The sequence below is a fragment of the Ursus arctos genome, unplaced genomic scaffold (assembly GCF_023065955.2).
Source record: "Ursus arctos isolate Adak ecotype North America unplaced genomic scaffold, UrsArc2.0 scaffold_10, whole genome shotgun sequence".
NCBI classification, from domain to species: Eukaryota; Metazoa; Chordata; class Mammalia; order Carnivora; family Ursidae; genus Ursus; species Ursus arctos.
In genome coordinates this window covers 13,035,838-13,044,583 of record NW_026622764.1, presented here as the reverse complement: position 1 = coordinate 13,044,583, position 8,746 = coordinate 13,035,838, and the positions used below count along the sequence as shown (strand labels likewise).

The 8,746-nt window shown below is 40.1% G+C and overlaps 1 long non-coding RNA gene across 1 annotated transcript in view; it reads right to left on the bottom strand.

Moving 5' to 3' along the window:
* Window positions 1-296: 296 nt before the first annotated feature.
* Window positions 297-8,746, bottom strand: part of LOC113251481 (uncharacterized) — a 31,868-nt gene continuing 23,418 nt past the window's right edge. Inside the window, exons 3-4 of the long non-coding RNA XR_003314494.3 lie at window positions 7,347-7,485; window positions 297-1,760 (exon numbers count right to left, since the gene is read on the bottom strand). This is a non-coding gene — a long non-coding RNA (uncharacterized LOC113251481). The remainder of the gene's footprint in view (window positions 1,761-7,346; window positions 7,486-8,746) is intronic.

Below are 8,746 nucleotides of genomic sequence, written 5' to 3'. Positions count from 1 at the left end.
ATACATGAAATTCATCAGTGCTGATGAGATGAAAGGCTTAAATGTGAAGGGCAAAACCATAAATTTTTGAAATGATAATACATAAGAATATCTTTACCATCTTGGGAGTAGGGTAAGATACATTAAAGTTTTTCTTTAAAGGCTCAAAATCATAAAGGAAAAAGATTGATAAATTTAACTCCTCTAAGATTAGGAACTTCTATTTATTAAGAGGATCTAAAGGAAGACAAGAAGACCCAAACTATGAGAAGGTATTAGATACATATATAAGAGATAAAAGATTAGTATCTGGCGTATGTAAAAGGCTCTTACAAATCAATAAGAAAAAAAGGCAAAACAACCCAATATAAAAATGGGCAAAAGGCATGATCAGACATTTCACAGAAGAGGGAGTATACATGGCCCAAAAACATGTGAGAAATGTTCCACTGCTTCAATAATCAAGGAAATGCAACTTAAAACCACATGAGATATAATTTCACATCTTTCAGAGCAGCAAACACTTTAAATATGGAACAAGAGTTACAGGGTTGTTGGGAGTTTAAACTGGTATCATCATTTTAGGGAACTATTTAGCATTATTACCTAGTAGCGTATTGCATAGGTAAAGAGGGGTAAAGATCTAAGCCCCAACTCACCTGCGATAACGGCAGCCAGAGTGATAACAGAAACGGTGATAGAATCTATTTATATCAGTAACTCACACCAGTGCCTTGGTTTGATGTCTTCAAATATGGCAAGAGGTGTTGCATGGCGGTTAAGCGAGTGGCTTGGAAATCATCTTGCCTGGGTTTAAACTTGACTCTGGACACTTACTAGCTGTCAGCCTCTGTAAGACTCTTAGCCTCTCTGTCCCTGTTTTACCATCTCTAAATGGGGACAGTGAGATCGAACATTTAGTAAATGCTATTATGATCACTAATTCTTCTAAAATTTCACTGAAAGTGGGGATAAAAATATCAGGGGATTGGGGTGGCCTAGACTGGGACAACACCTGCTGAGAACGTTTAGAGTTTACTTATCTTCTGGGTTCACTGCCTCCCCAAGACTACGCTGAAGTTGCTGTCTCAAGTGAAGGCCAAGTTTGGTATATCTCAGTTCCGCAGCCAGTCTATAGCTTGTTCCTAACACTTTAATGCAAGTCAGAAAAAACCCCCACAGATTCTCTGTGCAGCTTCCAAGCGTAAGTGAAGAATATGAAGCCTCTTCTATTTTAAAAGCTAATTACTAGTAAAATACTTTCAGATTCACATTTCCTGTGAAATCAAATTCTGCCTTTGAAATAAAGGTCTCTGGCAGAGCTATTCAGCAACACCTTTGTTCCAAGCAGGGGTTCTCGTTTGGTACAGAACACACTGTACCCTACTCAGAGGAGGACTGATTTAGTTTTAAAGAGGAGACAATTAAAGCATATAATTTTTAACACACATTTATAAATATCTACCCATATCTACTAAAGAGATATGCATGCTGTTGGTGAGTTCCTTCATTTTTGCAAGTTTTATGGTGAATACATGAAATAAGATACGTAAAGATACCCAGTTTAGTGCCTGGAATTGAAAACAATAAACAAAAAAATTCAACCTCAAACAATCTACCTTTGGATGGCAGGTTTTCAGACCTTCATATCATCAAATTTCAGCTTCTTTGGAAGAATAGACTTTATAAATATCTTCAATGATTCCATATGTTTAATTTTTTCCAGTATGTTTAATTTTGATCTTCTTTCTATATGTATCCTTTTGGTTCTTCTCAAAAGGCTAGGTTAGTTAGAGAAGAAGAAAGAATATAAAGGAAAAAAATAATGTAGAGCTTTATGTTTCCTAATAATTCAATATCATTCCAAGTTGTGTATATCATGACTTAGACCTTGTACCTGGCACCATCCAAATAATTAAAAGTACTTCACAAAGTTGAATAGGTTGGCTTTGAGCTCATCATTTTGCAGTTTCCCATGTCAATTTGTCTACACAACTGCACAGACTTGCAATTTCCTCCAGATTATTTCGTGTCAAGAAACAGAACACATTCTCTTTTCTTCCCTTCCCGGTTAAAAAAAAAAAAAAGGTGGAAAGAATAGTCCTCACTTGCCATCTCCATTCCCTCATCTCTGATTTACTCTTTTCATTTTAGAAAAGCAGTATGCATTAGTTGAGACTTAAGAAGGTATACAGAATAAAACAACAAATGGCCATGTACTTGCCTCCTAGCCTAATAAGTAACACGTCCAATGCAGGGGAGACCCCTTTGAACGCTTCTAGATCACGTAACTCTCCCTCCTGAATTTGAACTACACCATTCCCATGCCTCTCTTCATAATTTTAACGTGTCTGTATCCTCAGACCACATGTAATACTGCTTTGAATTTTAACTTTATATAAATGATGTCATATGATATGTACTCTCCTGCAACTTGGTTTACTCACTCGGCATTACGTGTGAGAGTTATCCACGCACACGTACATAGTTTATGGTCATTCTTTTTCACTGCTCTGTACCATTCCACAGTGTGAATATACTATAACTTATGTCCTGATTAGTAAATACTGTAAATTCCATCTACTATGATGAGTGGACATTAGTTATTTCCAGTTTTTTATGCCAAATCCTGTCCAACCTTTGATATTGTCCATTTCCATGTTTTGCTAGTCTGCTATCCCATTGTAACTTAATTTGCATTTCTCCAATTACTAGTACCATTAAGCTTCTTTCTTCTAAGTTCCTGGCTATTTGAGTTTTCTGAAAATTATTCTGCATACCAATTTTTTTTGAAGGGGGAGAGGTTTTTTTTCATTTTGAACACAGTCAAATTTATCAAGCTTTTTCTTTGCAGTATAATAAATTCTTCCTTTGAGGTCATAAAGATATCTTCCTAAATTTTCATCTGTAATAATTTTGCCTTGCAAATTATTCCACTGAGCATTGATTTTTGTATATAGAGAGAAGCAGGGATCCAATTTCATTTTGTTTTTCCCTTGAGAATAATGGAATGCTACACACCATTTACTGACTCATGTATCTTTTCCCCACTGGTCTGCAGTGCCTGCTCAGACATTGATTTTCTATATGTATTGGTTTCCTAATCCTTCCTTCTGGATTCAGTTTCTTTTTAGGTGATGTGAATCCCTTAGCAGTTCCCTCTAGAAGAATCAATGAGGAATAATCTTCCTTAGAAATGTATCAAACTATTTGCTTTTTCTTGCATGACCTATAGGTGGATACACAGGTTAACTGTCCCCCAGCATTTTGAAAATATTTCATTTGTCTTCTGTCTCTATGAACTGAGAGATCACAAGTGACAAGTCAACTGCCCATTCGATTTGTTCCTTTATTTATAACCCGTCCTACCTCTTGTAGCTTTATATTGTTTCCACTTTATCTTTGAAGTTTTGTAATTTTGATATAATGTTTCGAGATGTTGTATTATCTTGTTTGGGGTTCTATGTGCCTTTTCAAACCTAGCTCTAAAATACTCCTGATAATTCTTTTATTATTGTTTCTCCACCATACTTTTTACTTCCTGTTTCTGGAACTTCTATTAGCTGTGTATTGAAGCTTCTCATCTTATCCTCCGTCTTTCTTCATTTCTTTCTTCATATTTTCCAGCTCTTTTATTTCTCTGGTCTACATTCTGTGTGGTTTCATCAGGTATATTTTACAATTCACTAATTTTCTCTTCATCTGCATCTGCTCTCCTGTTTAATCTATCTATCAATCTTTATTTTAATGACAACATCTTTCGTTGCTTAAAATGTTTGCATGCTGGGGCGCCTGGGTGGCACGGTCGGTTAAGCACCCGACTCTCGGTTTCTGCTCAGGTCATGATCTCGGGTCATGAAATCGATCCACCTGTCCGGCTCCGAGCTCAGCGCGGAATCTGCTTGAGACTCTTTCTGTCTCCCTTTGCCCCTCCCCCCTAAAATAAATAAATACATTTTTAAAAAATAAAATAAAATGTCTGCATGCTTCTTTTTTCAAATGTCCATGCTCTTTTTCCCAAAAATGTCCAGTTCCCGAAGTAGGGACCCTGTTCTTTCTTTTATCCCTTCGAACATTCTGAACATTTCTTTCGAAGCCCGAGAGACTGCATCATGTGGTGTTAAAGCGGTGTTCCCGTGTCGGTGCGTCTCTTCAGCGCTACGAACCTTTTCTCCTGAGCCGGCCCTCAGGACCACTGTCTTCCGTGCTGTTCCGCGCTCAGGAGCTTCTTTTCCCACCCAGTGTCCATGGCCAATGGAGTAATTCCAGCTTCCTTATGAGGCCAGTGGGCCGAGTCATTCAGGACCACGCAGGACAGTTCCTTCTCTGGGTCCTGGCTCCCCACTAGACAGGGAGTTTACAGACATGACTCCCACCCTCGGGGGCCTTATAAACCCACTAGCTAAGGTATGCTTCCTGCCCTGGGAGCCGAATGGATTGTTTGCAGCATCCCTGACCTCATATATTCATAGTCTGCATGCTCACCCTTGGGAAATTCACTCACTTCCTTGGGAGAAACAGCAATCCTAATGCGTCGACTTCTGTTCACTACTTTAGCTGACTTCCCTCCCAGTAAGCAGAAAATATTCCTTAGGGTTCTGCCAAGTATTTGGCAAAATGTGTATTTTAGCCACCATTTCCATGGGTGTAAATGGAGGGTAGGTATTTCTCAATCTAGCTCATTTAACCATTTCTGAATGGGAACTCTCCTTCCTTCCTTCCTTCCTTCCTTCCTTCCTTCCTTCCTTCCTTCCTTCCTTCCTTCCTTCCTCAGCTCTCCCAGTCTCCAGGTTGTCCTTCTGTCTCATGCTCATGGGCTTTCCTTCTCATAATCCTGGTGTTCTCCTCTTTTTCTGTTCATACTGCGCATCATGGTCTTAAAGCTTTTGACCCCGGCCCTCTTATCTGAATAATCTACACGCTCACCCTTGGGAAATACATTCAATTCCTTGGCATAAAGAGTAGCATTCTAGGGGCGCCTGGGTGGTGCAGTCAGTTAAGCGTCTGACTCTTGGTTTTGGCTCAGGTGGTGATCTTGGAGTCGTGAGATAGAGCCCTGCATCAGGCTGCATGCTCAGCCTGATGGAGTCTGCTTAAGATTCTCTCTTCCTCTCCCTCTGCCCCTCCCCCCACTCTAAAATAAGTGAATAAATCTTCAAACAAACAAAAAAGAGTAGCATAATAATGACCAGCAAATCTGAACCAGATGTGTCTCCCGAGACCTACTGCATACATTTTCCACCCACTGCCTGTATACCCACCTGAAAGCTTCACAAGCCCTTCAATCCCAGCACAACCACAATAAACTCATGGTTGGTCTCATGAAAAGCTTTATTTACTCTCACACTTCTCATCCTCTTGATGTGGCACATTCATCTGTCTCAGGCAGACACCTGGGTAATACCATAAACTGGGTAATACTGAAAACTGGGTAATACTGTAAATTTGCCCTTTCTCTCAGCAGCCACATCCAATCAACAATAAACCTCTACATATTCCACCCATCTGGCAACTCTCCTGTCCGTCCTCTCTGCCCCACCACGGTGGCCTGAGTTCTGGTCCTGAGTCTCTCCCCTCTGGACTGCTATAACAGTGGCCCAGATAATCTTCCACCCCCCTTTGTCTTCTCTGATATTTGTAAATAATTACAGACAAAAATATATCATGTTATTTTCTTATTATTTCTATTATTGTGGAACAATGAAATCACCAAAAGGAACTTGAAAATAATGTGCTCATTTCTGGTCTAATATGACTTCTGGATAGCAGCCCAAGATTCAGCCTTCCTCAACTTTACACTAAAATATAAATGACACTCAGAAAGAAACAAAGAATGAAAACAAAGACTGTCAGGCATCCTATTGCCAGACCATGGGAGGAAATTCCACTAACAAATTCTACAAAGCCAAAATGAATATCAAACTCCATGAACAATGCTGAGTCATGTTATGAGTCTTGAAAAAGCACGGGCAGACCTTCAAGGAAACAGAGACAGGCATTGTTCCTCTTTGTTGCCTTCCTTGGGGCTCAAGGATCCAGCCCTTACCAACCACGACACTGGGCAGCCAGCCGCTTCTGCAGATAACACATGTTTATGCGACCTGAGTATCATTTACCTCCTTCCCAACAGAGCCTAGGTACCTGCCCCAAGTAGAGTAATGCCAAAAACCCTAGAGAGTAACTGTACAGACATAAGATGGCCCCTAAAAATTGGGCCACCTCCCTGCTAATCTCTCATCGGAATAGAATTTCACCTAGCTTACTAAAGCCGTATTACTTTTTACATACTCGAATTTACTAAGATTCTGATAATGGTAACATTTCCTGAACAGATACTATCTATAGAATCAAGTCTCAACTGTCTTGCAAAACATTCAAGGTCTATTCTATAGATTCAATGTACATTTATAACCTTATCTCTTGTTTTATCCCCAAACATTGGGAACTCCAGCTACACAGTATTATTATATATTTCTAAAGCATTTTCTGTGTTTTCCTGTCTTCTTGTCTAGGTTTCCCTTATTCCTTCTGCCTAGAAGACCCTCTTCATTTTTCTTTAAGATTTATTTATTTATTTGGGTTTTTTTTTTTTTTTTTTTTGAGATAGAGAGCAAGGGAAGGGGGCAGAGGAAGAGAGAGAAAGAATCTTCAAGCAGACTCCCCACTAAGCGCGGAGCCCGACTCCACAAAAGGCTCAGTCCTAGGACCCTGAGTTCATGACCTAAGCCGAAGTCAAGAGCCAGCTGCTCAACCGACTGAACCACCAGGTGCCCCAACCCTCTTCCTTTTTAAGCCCACTGAAATATTCCCCATTATTAAAAACCCATCTTCAAGGTCCAAATCCTTCACACAGTCTTACAAAATCCTTAAATTGGAATTAATCTTCCCTTCCCCTGTGTTCCTATAACACATTCTTTGTCTATCTTAATACTTATCACCATCTGCTTTATAATGCTAACTATATCTTTGCTTCTCCATTAGACTGTGAGTCTTTTTTTTTATTAGCCAACACATACACGGTGCCTTCTGTATCAAAGACATGCAACAAGCATGTGTTGAATTAATTGAAGATGAGATGAAAAGGAACCACAAGAACCAAAGGAGCTTCTTACTCATCTCAATTTTTGCCACTCGATTTTATATTTATCTTGAAAACAATAGCTGGGTTTTGTCACTAAGCCAAGTGGCAAGCTGAAAAGGAACTAAATTATGAATTTCCTTTGAGTTTTGAAGAGGAAACCCATAGGTGACACCTTCCCTGACAAAGGAAAAAGGAACTAAAGGCCACAATGGGGATAGGGAAGGGAGGTCATGGAACAAAAGGAAGTCTCATACCCTAATCTCCACAAGATGGTCCAGTGGCTTACCTCTCCTGTTGCATGAGAGCAATGAAATATGTCAGGAAGGTCAGCAGATGTGACAATGGTGGAAAGAGCAGGAATGATACAGTTATAAATAACCAAGGTGCTCAATCACAACGGGTCCGTCTCAATTCTCTCCTCTCTCCTGTCAACCAAATGATAGAAAATTGCTGTCAATGTTAAAGTCAGTTATGTATTCGTTGCACAGTAACGAATCATCCATGAAAACACCTTTCACGGTCACTTCCAAACTAGCCAGACACTCTTCTTGTGAAGTTGCTGTTTGTTTACCTGGTCATCCCAGAGCTAAAATACCACAGAGAACTCGTCCCTTTGCATCGATCACAAGAATACTGCTTCCATCATGGTCTGGAAAAGCACAAAAGTTGTGTTTTGCATTCCTCTTCCACCAAATGCAAGAGCAAAATTGCTCCTGCTTTTTAGCCATTTATTTAACAAATATTAGTTGAGTTCTTGTTATGCTCCAAGCCCTGCGCTAAGAGCTAGAGGCAAATGATGAGAAAAAGCAAGCATGGCCCCTAACCTCTTGGAGTTGACTTTCCCTTAGGAGAGACAGATACCAAAAAAATTATTTCCTGGATAAACATAAATGTGACTGCAATGAAAGAAGGTCTTGTGGAAAGTATATGAGACTCTATACGACAAAGGGGTTTGAGTTAGTCTGGAGAACTAGAAAGCTTTCTCCGAAAAGACATGCCCCCTGACATTTGAAGGTTGAGTCGGAGTTAAAGGGACAGGCCGCAGGGAGGATGAGGAAAGGGAATGTTCCAGACGGAGGGAAGCAGTGCACACAAAGGCTTTGCTGCTGTTTTTAGAAAACAGCTTTAAAAGCCAATCCTTATGACACGGCACCCTCTCCTCTCTCTATCCGCAAGACATTTGGTGGCCAAGTTCCTGGGCTTCTTCATACTGTTCTATTTAATAAAAGTTAATTATTTAGCAGTTTGGAAACCTTTAAATTGCAGACTGTTTTAAGAAGTGGGGTGATAGGGGCACCTGGGTGACTCAGTTGGTTAAGTGCCTGCCTTCAGCTCAGGTCATGATCCTAGGGTCCTGGGATCGAGCCCTGCTTTGGGCTCTCTGCTCAGTGGGGGAATCTGCTTCTCTCTCCCCCTCTGTGCTCTTTCTCACTCTCTCTCAAGTAAATAAATAAAATCCGTAAAACAAACAAAAAAAGAAGAAGAAGGTGGGTGATAAATGTAGGTCATGATATGAGGAAGAGAGGAAAAAAAAAAAAAAGATGTGAACACCTATGAGTGTGTCCCAAAATTTTTTAATTCGGTTTCTATTTTTGTAACTCCTCCTCCTTCCACCACCCTCCCGGAACTCAGATGCCCAGTCACAGGGTCAAAACCTTCCCTTCCTTTATTCTGTGCTCTTCCCTT